This window comes from Lycorma delicatula, chromosome 1, assembly GCF_047948215.1.
Source record: "Lycorma delicatula isolate Av1 chromosome 1, ASM4794821v1, whole genome shotgun sequence".
Lineage (NCBI taxonomy): Eukaryota > Metazoa > Arthropoda > Insecta > Hemiptera > Fulgoridae > Lycorma > Lycorma delicatula.
The window spans coordinates 63,404,486-63,418,287 of NC_134455.1; the positions used below are offsets into that span (position 1 = coordinate 63,404,486).

The 13,802-nt window shown below is 28.2% G+C and overlaps 1 protein-coding gene across 4 annotated transcripts in view; it reads left to right on the top strand.

Annotated features, from left to right (window-relative positions):
• LOC142318989 (uncharacterized) overlaps positions 1–13,802 on the top strand; it is a 143,130-nt gene that overhangs the window by 122,364 nt on the left and 6,964 nt on the right. For all 4 annotated transcript variants that reach the window (XR_012755088.1, XR_012755087.1, XR_012755085.1 and 1 more), the window contains 2 exons: positions 2,997–3,134; positions 10,027–10,157. The gene's annotated coding sequence lies outside the window, so the exon portion shown is untranslated. The remainder of the gene's footprint in view (positions 1–2,996; positions 3,135–10,026; positions 10,158–13,802) is intronic.

The following is a 13,802-nucleotide window of genomic DNA, read 5'->3' on the forward strand; positions in this document are numbered from 1 at the left end:
AATAAGTTATGAAGCTAAGTTAATCAAGCTTTTGGCATGGAACACATTATGGAATAGTGAGTGTATGAATAGTAAATTATGTAGAACCTTAAATAAATAATGATAATAATTATATATAATAATAAATAAATCAAAGTGCTTTAAATAAGTAAGTAAAAAAAGTCTAAATATTCAACAAAAAAAAGTAAAAAAAAAAAAAAACTGTTTTTTATAAAATAAATAGTGGATTGCTATCAATTATATTGTCATCAGAAGAATGATAATAAAATTAACTATTATTTATGTTTATGGGAAATGGATATTAAATTGAATGATATCATTTTTAGCAACTTAATGAAAATAAAATATTTAAGTTATAAACAAATGTTTTACGTTCTATTAGGATGGGAAAATGAGAATTATGTGTATATTAGTTGTTTTACCATTATGTAATAATTTACCCAACATATTTAAAAAACTAAAAAAAAAAAAAACTGATGTGGACACCACATGACTTCCTTGTGCACCTATTAAATTATACATATACACATTTTTTTTTTTTAATGAAAAGTACATAAAATTTCATTTCTTTAATAACTTGATTTTAAAAATTTTTTTTATTGTTATTGAATTATTATTTATTGTGAAATTCTTTTACAATCTGACATTAATAATTGTTAATAAATCAATATATTTAAACTAAAAAAAAAAAAATTTAAAAAAGGAGATGTGTGATTTGACCCAGTGTGCCTTCCCCTTGTAAGATCCAAATATTTCATTAATTAAAACTTTACTTGGCTATAACTCTGGAACCAATGAAAATAAGTACCACTTATGATATATCATTGAAAAGCTCTCAATGAAGGCTTATTACTGCAGTTAAGAAAAAGTCCAAAATCCAGTTTTGTTTGATTTTGGAATTTTTTGGACACTTTTGGTTCAGTCGATTGCAATCAAAAGGGGAGGTGCGCAACTAGATGTTACAACGGTCTTAAATCCAAAATTCCAACATCTACAGCTAATCATTTTTGAGTTATGCAAGATGCATATGTACGTACAGACGCCACACAGAAACTAGTCAAAATGGATTCGGAGATGATCAAAATGGGTATTTCTGTTGAAATCCGAAAACCAAAACTTTTCATGATCACAGTACTTCCTTTACTTTATACAAGGAAGTAAAAATTTATTAAGATCTTTGTTGAGGATGAATGAATGTTATATATAAAATTATTTATACCTGTATTTTATAATATATTTTTATTAAAAATAAACATTGACATTCCAGGAGATTTGTATTATACAGTACATGCAGTAGTATATTACACAGGCCCTTAAACGTATATTAATCATATTTTAGCAAAATATACTATAGCAACATATCTATCGGCACACACCATGTACTTGGATTTGTTAAATTGATTTAATGATTAATTCATGGAATGAGTTGTCTGTATCAGTTACTGAATAAACTTTTTATGAATTAGTTTCTTCATAATTTGTGTGATAACCAATCTGTCATTATGCTGTCATCTATAAGGCCTGTTAATTGTTTTATCTTTAATGTAACTAGCACTCAGTTTGTTTATACATACGAGGGATGATCAGAAAGTAAGTTACACATATTTACAAGATTTTTTTTTGTTGAATAACCTACATATTTTTATCTATTTGTAACATAATCACCAAGTTTTTCTAAACACTTTTCATACCTTGTAACAAGTTTCTAAATTTCACTCTCATAAAAATTTCATCCAATTTCCTTCAACCATTTAAGGTCATCATCAAGGTCTTCAAGGTCTTAAGTTCATCATCATTAGCGAAACACTCCCCTCCAAGGTCTCCCTTAAGAGGACTGAACAGGTGGTAGTTGCAGGGTGCTAGGTCACGACTGTAAGGCGGATGAGACCACACTTACCACTTGAATTCTTGTAATAACTCCTTTGTCACATGAGACTGAATGAGGAGTAGTGTTTTCATGAAAAGAAACGACCCTATCCCTCAATCTTCCAGGTCTTTGTTCTGTAATGGCATTACATAAGTTTTTTAAAGTCTCACATTAAGATTTGGCATTGATTGTTGCTCCTCAGGGCATAAATTTACTGTAAATAACTACGTCAGATTCGAAAAAGACTGTTGGCATAACCTTTCGAACATGTGGGGATGTTTTCACTTTTTTTGGATGTGGCAAATTTTTATACCTCCATGTGATGCTCATTTACTCTCAGGAGTGTAATGAAGCACCCAGCTCTTATCCCCTGTGATGATTTTTTCAAAAACTGGACCAGTCCTGGAATAATGTTGAAGAAAAGAAAGAGCAGACGCAGAATGTTGATGTTTGTGGTTGGTCAACAGATGTGGCACCCCATCGTGCACACATCTTACGGTAATCAAGCTGATCATGAATAATCGCAAACACACTACCATAACTGATGTTAAGTTCACTTGCAATCTCTCTAATTTCAATGTGCCGGTTACTCAAGATCATTTCATTCAGGCATTCAATGTTACCCGTCGTGTTTGTAGTTGAAGGACGCGCAGCACGCAGTTCATCACTCACATTTGTTCTTCTGTTTCTGAATGTTTGGTACCGTTTTTTGATCATCAGGCATGACATTGCATTCTCACTATATACTACTGAATGCACTTCTACGCTGGACAAAACCTCTAGAGGACACGCCATATTGACAACTATACTATACATGTACTGAATGTCGTACAGAATTGCTGCTGGAGGAGCATGAAGACAACGCACCCAGTGCTGCTACCACAAGACATTAATATATCCTTTCAGTTCAAGAACATGGTAAGGGTGTAACTTACTTTTTGATTCACCTCTCATATCACTCTCTCTGTATGTCTCACTTCATTACTTCAGACAGTAAATGATCCTAACAATAGATAAGTAATGCTCATGATAGACGTTGTATTGTAAGTTTTTGTGTTAACATAGATGCTCTATAATACATTTTTACTATTACTACTATTAATAAATATGACACATTGTTTTTATTTAGGTATCACTAGGTATAAAAGATGATATAGCTCTTGGGCGTTCACATACAGCTGCTGATAATGACTTACCTGTAGCAGGATTGGCCCATGGTGAAATTATTATTTCTGATCCATTGACTTTAGAAGATTCTGAAACTGAGGTTAGTTTTTAATTTTCTGTTGTATAAAGCACAAATTTCTGATGGTTAAATCAGTAAATTATATAAGAAACTTAAATTTAAGGAATATCTGTTTTTCATTTTGTTATTACATTTAGAAAGCATACAAAAGTCACACATACTGAAGTCCAACTATGTTCTAATATATCTTTAGGCCCAACAGCTGAACTATAATTATGTTAACATATAGTATGTGAAATTCAGGTGTGGCATATGAAAATAATCCATATTAAGATATAAAAAACTTAATTTTTTACACTACTTTTTTCATTTGAATAATATACTTAGTTGTAACTAATCTTTTGGTTATTTATTAAATTTTTTCTTATAATAAAAATTCACTTCAAAATTTAAAAGATACACGATTTTAATACTTTGCTCTCAGTCATGTTGTAATTATCAATTGTATTTTAAATTATCAAAGGGCTGAACTAAGATTTGCTGAATGAATTGCTCATTTTAATAAATGTGTGAAAATTAGAACTAGAGAATATAAAGGTCGAAGAATCATTTCCAAATTGGAAATAAAAAAAAATTGTCAATTAATAAAAACTGTTTTTAAGAAAATTTGGTTTGTAATACAGTTTGCATTAACCATTTAGTTCTGCTTTAACTTTATTATAACATTATACATTTGATAGGAAAAGAGAACATTTGAAATTGACCTTTTTAATTATACAATAAACTACCTTATAAAAATGATATATACTAAATTGAAGCACATTCTTTTAAGACTTATTTGAAATAATAACAAACACTTTCAAGGTCACTTCACCAGATTCCTGGATCAACACCTCCTGTTTGAACTAGTAATCATGACTGGGAAATTATTATTTTATAAGTTGTCAGTGTTCATGACATCACTGCCAACATCAGGTGTTGATGTGTTCTTGTTTTCAAAAGTAACATACTTATGATATTACAGAGCAAAATTTCCATTACTAAATAAGTTAAAAATGCCAAGGTTTTTATATTTTGCTTCAAAACTTCAGTAACATTGTTTGAAAGGCATATTGTGGAATTGTTATGCTGATGATGTAATTACTGTTGTAATAAAAATTGTGATCCAGAAATTGTTAAAACTTATTTCATATGGAATGGAATGGAATGCAAAGTTGGTGGGAGTTTTACAAATTCTCCCTACAGATCGCAGAACTTGGACAGTGTCCCTTGCTGCTGGATGATTCTATCGGGCGTGTTTTTAAAGGTTTATTTTTTAATGAAGGGTCTAATTTTTCAATTTTTGTGTTATTTTATATTTTTAATTTTAAGGACGGATTTAATTGCATTCCAATCCGTTGTAAACCAGCGTTATCGAACCCATTTTATGGGCCGACCGCGGAAGGCTAGGCTTTTGAAACCTGTCCTCCCGACGTAATTCCCCTTCAGACCGTCCACTGAAGTCCCTTCAGTGCTAACGCTTCATAGGCTAGCAGGAATACGCCACAACGGGGCACTAACTGTATGGAGAGAGCAATGCGCCTCCTTCTCCGGAGGGAGTCGCAATTGCTGATTGATTATTTCATATGTAATATATATTTTTTAGAAAAACAATTTTTTAAATTTTTATGTAGGTATTTGCAATTCAAAGTTTCATAGCATTGATAAAAAACCTGTAATAAATACTTAATTTTAATATATTTAAACACATACTTTAAGCTTTACTATTGAAAAACATTTCAGTTGTACTAATATACTAACTACTACTACAATACTAACTTATTTCAGGAACAGTAGTACTTTAGAAAAAAATATGTATAATTTGCATTTTCGTCCCAGCCGTATTCTCACACTTACGTTTTTGTAGTTAACAGTTTTAGAATAAAAACTAAACAAAATATATTTATCCATAAAATTAAATCATACTTATTAAGTACACTGAAAAGATGATAATAGTATTATTTTTCTGAGGTTTGTTTATTTTAAACAATCAAGTATATATCATGATAGTGTATTAATATAAAAAAAAAATTAGCCTCAAAATCAGTGGTTGTTTTGAATAATATAGATTCTGTTTTTAGCAGAAAAATAAAGTTCCATATTTATGGATATAATATCTCAGTAAAATAAATATTTGTGTGAAATAAATTTCTAGCAGTAAATTGAAAATTGCTATATAATTTTATTTACAGAAAACGTTGACTTGTTAAAATAAAATAAATTGATCACTTATATTTATTCTTATTCTTCTTTATATTACTCTTATATACAAAGCATATAAGAGTATCCACTTTGCCATGAGTACCATGATTACCTATGGGCATTTGGCAGTGCTTATACTTGCTTAATTTCAAGTATGGTATTTAAGTGATGCAGTTATTTTACAGAATTTTTCTTATTGAATGTTTAAACAAGAGTGATAAAAAACAATCAGTATTAATGATTTCATTATAATATAGAATTTGGTTTAGTTGACATTTATTAAATAGAAGTAAATAAATGAATTCAAAAAAAAATACAAGAAAACAAAAAAAATTACAAAAATATATTTGATTACATTTAAAAAAATATTTCTCAAAAAAGCTTTTATTTAACTAATATTAATAAACTTTAATAAAAAAATGAAACAAATTAGAAAAACCCTCCAAAAAGTAAAAAATAAGAATTAAATCAAATTGAGAATTTTAAACAAAAAAATATAATATATTAACAAATAAAAAATGCACTGAAAAGTAAAAAATAAATTATATAAATATTTAATAAATAAGTGTAATAATTATTAAATTTTAAAATTAAAAGTAATGAAAATATTTAGTTAAATAAAAGCGTGGCGCAGTTTTTATCATTTATTTAAAACAACACAACATTTATTTTTACAACAATTAATCTTGATTTTCATTTTCAATAATGATGCGAGGAGGCGGAAAGGTCTGCTGGAACCTCTCCAGTTGTGACTGACTAGCTACAAGTAACAATCTGGGAAATTGCACCCACTCGCTTTCTTTGTACGTGTTCTCACATAGTTGAAGTTCATCTTTGAATTCTGCTTGAAATCTAAGCCAAATTGAACGCACCCTTTCCGCTAAAAGTTTCATTTTAATTAATTATGAATTTTTATTTAATGAATTCATAATTACGATTACAGTTATAATAATGATAATAATTAATAATTTTTCAGATTACCGTCAAAATGTAATAACTGTGCAAAATTTCCAAATTTAATTTTTATTTTCAATCTTATTAACCCTTAAAGGTCATCTCGGTGCAAATTTGAACCATCAAAGAATTACAACTTGAGTTATTTTATTACAGATAAATAAAGTATATACATATATTAAACAACCTCATTAAACAAAAAATATATTTTAAAATACAGCAAATGTCTATAAATACTTATTCGAAAACATTGTTATAAAAACTGTGCCACGCTTTTATTTAACTAAATATTTTCATTACTTTTAATTTTAAAATTTAATAATTAATACATTTATTTATTTTTATTTATTGGTTATTTATTAGATATTTATATAATTTATTTTTTACTTTTCAGTGCATTTTTATATTTGTTAATATATTATATTATTTTGTTTAAAATTCTCAATTTGATTTAATTCTTATTTTTTACTTTTTAGAGGGGTTTTCTAATTTTTTCCCTTTTTTTATTAATATTAGTTAAATAAAAGCTTTTTTAAAAAATAATTTTTTATATGTAATCAAATATATTTTTGTGTTTTTTTGTATTTTATTTTAAGACAAAAAAAGTAAAAATATTTATTTTTACACATCAAAGTTACATACGTGTACCAAATTTCAATCATTTTCATATGATAGTTCATGAGAAATGAAAATTTTCAACTAAATGCATGAATTTAGCGTAGGGGTTGATCATATCAAATTCTGTGCTGTATTGTCATTGTGTATAGTGCTGTATTGTCATTGAAGTTGCGTACGAGTACCAAATTTCATTGATTTTCATACAATAGATCAAAAGATATAGCAGTTGCAAGATTTGATTATTTCTAAAGCGAGTTAAATAAAAGCTTTTAAAAAAGTAATTATTAGGTTTGTTATTCAGTTTGTGTTAATGTTTTCTGTGACTATTTTTCATTTTAAAAACACTCATACTAGGTTATTATACATTCTCAGTTCCTAAAGCAGAATTAATTACTTGAAATATAAATAATAACAGAAATATATTAACGCAAGGTGTCATATTGACTTAAAATTTCATTAAACTTGTATACAAAATAATTTTAAATAAATCATTTGATAAATCAAGCTTTTAAAAAATATATTATTAAAAATCCTGAATAGTGATAATTAATTATAAATAACTTAAAATAAATTTGTAGTAGCTCAAAATAGCCGTTATAAAATTCTCCCAGATAAGTTTTATATCTTTTATTATTAGGCAATGAGTGTACCTAATATGTAATAAGCCATTAAGCCATTCTGTTACAATCCAGTGAACAGTTTACTAAATGTTCAAAGATGAATCTCTTTTCTTTATTACTTCATTCAATTAAACCTCTTGACTAGATTGTTTTAATTTCTTCAATGGAACTGTTTATTACTGTGAGAAAATTATTCGTAAATATCATAGAGATATTTTATGTGTCTAAAGACCATTACCAATAAATGATTACATGCTTTAATCAAATTTAAAACTTTATTTGTTAGAAAAGAATTGTACAGAGAAGAGCAGCCAGGTAAACTAAGTGACAGACATTTTAAAACTAGATTGTAGAAAACTTTCAAGAACTCAAACTTTTAAATGAAAGTAGAAAAGTATATAGATAGAATAGAATAAAGCACCTACATTAAAACATTTAACCACATTATTATTCAGTAGTAATAAAAATTATAGCTGATTGGTCCCTTTGGGAAAGAAATTTATTTCTCCAAAATAACAACTTTTCCAAATTTAAAAAAAAAATAATCAAATTTCAACTCCTAAATTTTTTAAATAAAATTAACTTTTTTAGTAAAAATCAATTTGGATTTTTAGAACAGCCTAATATGGAGGATGCACTTCTTTGTTTTGTTTCTTAAGATGTGAAAGGACTAAACAAAAGATGAAAAGTCAGTAGCCTTTTTCTCGATATAACAAAAGCATTTGATATGGTGGATCACAGTAAATTATTACAAATAATGTGGAATTGTAACATTAGAGGAGTGACACATAGGTGGTTCGAAAGTTACTTATCAGATACGAAAAAATGTGTTAAAGTAGAACAGATTAGTGACTTGGGTTTTGTTAAAACTGGGGTACCTCAGAACCATGTTAGGCCCAATTTTGTTTCTCATATATATTAACAGCTTATGTGATGGAAGATTTAATGGTAATATAATATGTTTTGCAGATGATACTGCATTATTTTATCACGGTACATGTTGGTTAGAAAATAAAGATGCTATGGAAGAAGATTTGGTCAAATTAAGGTTATGGTTCTCTAAACATGAAATGATTCTAAGCACTCAAAAAACAAATTACGTTAATTTCTCTCTAAGAAAATCTCAAGACTCTTTTAACTCAGTTAGTTATGGGTGTCTGCAGTGTCTCGTTTCATGCAGTACATGCCAAACATGTTACCCCATACTTAGAGAGTTTTCTACAAAATATTTGGATATTCTCATAGATGAACAACTCTCCTGGAAACTCCACATAGACAGCTTAACAAAAAAGTTAAAATCACGAGAATTTTTTACTTCCTAACTATTCTCTGCCCTCAAGAGATCAGTAGAAAGTTCTATTTTTCTTTGGTACAAAGTAGATTAGATTATGGATTAAGTTGTTACGGCTTTTGACACAAACTTGCTAACATATAAAAGAAAATTATTCGCATAATTGCAAAAAAAAGCTCAAACTGAATGTTTGAGAGACAATTTTTTTTAAATTTAAATATCTTCCCACTTCAACACCTGTATGTATATAAAGTTTTAAATTTGTTTTACAAAAGAAGTGGTAGCAAACCAAAAGAAATTAATATATACCAACAAGAGTTGAGATCTAGGCTTGACCTTCACATAATAAAATCAAATTTTACTACATTTAATAAATTTTACACATATTTTCCCCCAAGAATCTGTAATAAATTATCTGTATTTATAAAAAACTGTGTAAACATTAAATTATTTAAAAGAAATATGAAAAAATGGTTATCAACACAGTGTAAAGAGTGTTTATCAGTAATATCTGTATTCTAATGTTATGTATTTAATTTTGTATTTTTTCTAGAGTAGCTTTTATCTTTATTATTGCTAGTTGTTGCACAATAGGTTTTCTCAAATTATACAATTCATGCTGGTAACTCCATTATTATTATTTTTTTTAAATATTTTTTATTTGTCTGCCCTGCTATAAATGATTAATTACTAGTTTTAATTTTTTTAACTCTAGTTTTAATGTAATAAATTTAGTTTCAATTCTTCATTAACTCAATTACTAATTATTAAGTGTCATGGTAACCTTGACACAGGCAATGCCTAAATAAGGTACCTAGTTCTTTTAAACCATTTAAAGTTTTTTAATGTACATATTTAATTTTAATTTTTGCATTTTTACTGTTTTTATTTTTTTATATATTAAGTATCTAATAAAGTTTACTGTTTGTATAAAAATGTTATGTACTGTACATTTTAGTAGTTGAAAGAATAAAAATGATTTGATTTGAAATAGAAAGTTAATGTCCATTGCAGTTGCAGGTATATCCTTAGACATTTTTCAAGGATGAATGGCAAGATAGTAAATTCTCAATTAAATTTACTGGGAAAGGATGAAATTTATATAAAGAAATAATAATTAGGTAAAAACACATTTTTACTTGTTAGAAACTTATTTTTATGTCATTATATAATTCAAATAAATAATATTTTGTTATATCAATAAGTAAACAATTATTTCTGCTATAATTTATGAATGAATATGTTTCAGTCAATGAATGGTGAGTTGATTGTACCTGAAAGACAAGGATCCAGATGATAAAGAGAAATTTATTTTACTCTGTATAAAGGTGTTGAAAATTAAACTGATGATCTGTCTTCATTTTAATACTCCTTTATTAGGTAAACTTGATCTTTATTTTCTTCTTAATGTATAGTTTTATAAGCTTAGAATAACTAAAAGTCTATAATGTTATAATCTTTAATAATTTTTTATGGTTAGGCCAACAATGGACCACACCAATATTATTTCTTCTGGTTTCTTTTCTTTTCTTCCAATATATTTCATTCTTTCTGTGTGTTTGGTCTTTCTTCCAACTATTTCACTTTGGTGTGATTATTTTTCTTCCTCACAGTTTCAAACACAACTTCAGATATTTTTTATCTAATTAGCTTTCTATCTTTCATTTGCTGTTCTTGGATTTGTACAATAGTATGCAAAATAAATCCAAACACAGAGTTTTTTTTCTATGTTGTAGCTACATTGCTCAACCACATCCATTCTTTATGTTTTCTGTAATGTGAGGTTATTGTTGACTGGTTATTTAGCAATTTTTGTGTTATAAATAGTGTTTTACATAAGTTTATTTCATTTTTTATTACAAAATCATATTTTTATATTTTTTGTTCTGTGTTTCTTGAATATATAATAATAGGCATAATTCCAAGAAAGCATTTGAAAATTGTTTTTCTTTCTGAGGATAGTATTGACACAACATCAAATAGTTTCTGAGTGTGGTGTTGGACTTAAACCAAGAATTTAGCTGCCAGTGGATCAGATTTACACTTGACAGGTGTTAAATGCCGACGTCTTGCAGCTAGATGGAAAGTTTGTTAGCCAGCTAAAAAGCAGCTTTTAACATTGGCAATGTGCAAAAAAGGGTCCTGTGAGTCAAAGTACATACTAACTGGACCAAAGAAGATTGGAAAAATGTTTATGGTTTCTGACGAGTCACAATTTTATGTTCAGAGGCAAAGAGTTCCATACATTAGAAAAGCTCAGATAAAAATATATCACCAGCTCATATCCAGCAATCGCTTAAAAATAAAAATCCACTTAAAAATATAAAGCAATCCACAGAAAAAATGTTTTGGGGTTTTTTCACATTGGAAGGCTTTTTTTCATTAGTGCCAGTAGATAGTATGTTTAAAAGTGATGGATACATCAAGATTCTAAAGAAAAGGGTTGTGATACAACTTCAAAACAAATCCCACAAGGCAATGGAGTGTTCCAACAAGATTTAGTGCCATGCCATTCTGCAAAAAAGTGGAAAAGTGTTTCGAAGAACAAAACATTAAAATTCTCCAGTGGTCAGATACCTCTCCAGATTTAAACCCAATTAAAAATCTTTGTACAATAGTCAAAAAGTGACTCTCAAAAATGAATTGTACCACAAAAGTTGACCTCATTAAAGCAATAATAATTGTATGATTTCAAAAAGAAATCAAAATAGTGTGTAGTAAATACATTCGTTAAATCAATTTCAAATTGTGTACATGAAGTGATTGAGCATAAAGGACTACTAGATAATCATAAATTCATCTACCAATCCAGTAGTTTGGTAAACTGGCATTTGAGACATGTATGCAGGAAGACTGAAATGGGCTTACTCTTGTGCATGAAAGTAATGCAGATTTTTTTTTTTCTTTCAACATCACCAGGTAGTGTCAGTTGGTATTGTACACTACCTCCTAGATTAATTTGGTCTCTGGTTTATTTCCCAGTAGTGGTCTGGTATTTTTTTCATTTACCCATCTTATGTTAAGTATGTGTAGAAGAAGCATGTCAAAGACCTTAATAATTTTAATAAAATAAAAGTTCTCACAATAAAAAGTTCAGTACAAAAAAGATCTCCTAAACTTTGTCACCAGTAACTTGCACCATTCATACATATTTGCGTATGTGTATATCATGAATTAGATTATTGATTGTAAAGGTTTCCAAATCCTGAAATTTGTTTAGCAGCTCATTGATATTAAAACCAGCTTCATCTATAAACAAAACCTAGCGTAAAAAATTCACATCATTATTGATTTCATTAAAAATAAACCTTGAATATTCAACATGTTTAGGTTAATCATCTATTTTTATCCCCCATCTAAGTTGAATTTATGCATGCATATTACATGCATGCAAATGCTTATGGTGAGGATATTTTGAATTGCATTTTTTTTGTGATTGATAACTTCAAACTCCTACAAGTAATGAATTTTTTTTTTTTAATATTAATATATAAGATAATCTAATGGACTCAGCATAGTCTTTGGATGCTTTAAGTCGGCCTGTAGAGTTCTGTTGGTTTACATCTCCTATTTCACAAAACTATAAGCATTATCATCAAATGTACAATGACAGATATTTTCATTGAAAATTAGTTTATGAACACAAATAATTTCAATTTTCAATACTATTGAATGAACTACCCTTTTTGTTTCATATTCCATATCATATTGATTGTTTGTTGTCTTGGTTGGTCCTCTCTCTTTTTTCTATTTAGCCTCTGGAACCACTGTAAGATATTATGTCAGAGGATGAATAAGGATCATATGTATGAACGTAAATGTAGTGTAGTCTTACACTTCATTTATGTAAATGAAGTGTACAGTCTCAGGATGACACATACCTGAAATGGGTGGTTAATTGAAACCCAACCACCAAAGTGTATTGGTATCCACTGTCTAGTATTCAAATCTGTATAAAAATAACTGCCTTTACTAGGATTTGAACCTTAGAAATCTCAACTTCAAAATCAGCTGATTTGCAGTGATGAGTTCACCACTAGACTAATCCGGCGGGTTGGATGGCTAAGGATTTTTACTTTCTTTGTTTTTATTACCTGTGAGAATATTGGTGCTGTAACTTAAGTAATGTTTGTATTAAATGTTAACTTAAGTAAGTTAACAGCATCAGCTAGTAAGCTGGCTGATATAAACATTTGAGAGAAAACACATCAATGCATAAAACTGGCTTTTAGCAAAAATAATGACCACCAGGAGGTACATATAAAAAAATATTACAAGATTGAAAGGTTAATACACAATTATATTACTTATAAATAAATATCTCCGCTTCTGATACTTAGATTAGAAAGATAATGATTAAGTGGAGGAGATGAGCTTAAGAAGTGAAGTAGGCAAAACCAGGATGGATAAAAAAATATAGTTGTATAAGAATAGGTAATATGAAAAATGTTAGAGAAGCTAAGAAGATGCATGAAATGATTCAGGAGATAGAAGACCTGCAGACAGAGATAAATGTGGATTGACAGTTTGAAGCTGATGTTGAAATAAGTGTTTCCTGAAAAAAAATAAAGAGGGAGTAACATTGGTGTGATCAATGGTAATGGCTTCTTAAAGCTAGATTCACATTATGTAGAATAGGATCTGGATATTTTTGTAACATTACTAGTGAATTTTTAGAATCTTATTAACATGAAACTGTATGTGTTTTTTTTTTATTAATTTAAATTTACTTTAAGTTTCTTAATTGAAATGTTGAAGAATTTATTGATGTTATTCACGGTTTTTTTTGACAGGCTATTTCTGGTAACCCAGAGTGATGTAGGGGTAGTATTTCTCAACCTTGCGAACCCCACAGAGATTGTAATGATATGAAAGTGGGGGGGGGGGGGGTTGTGAAATTAGCCTAAAACTTTACCTGTAAACAATAATAAAATCATTTTATGAGAAAAAAATCATTTACTGTAAACATTTTAAGTACACATGTAAAGAAAATTAATGAATGAGATGGTTGTGTTTATTTTCCTT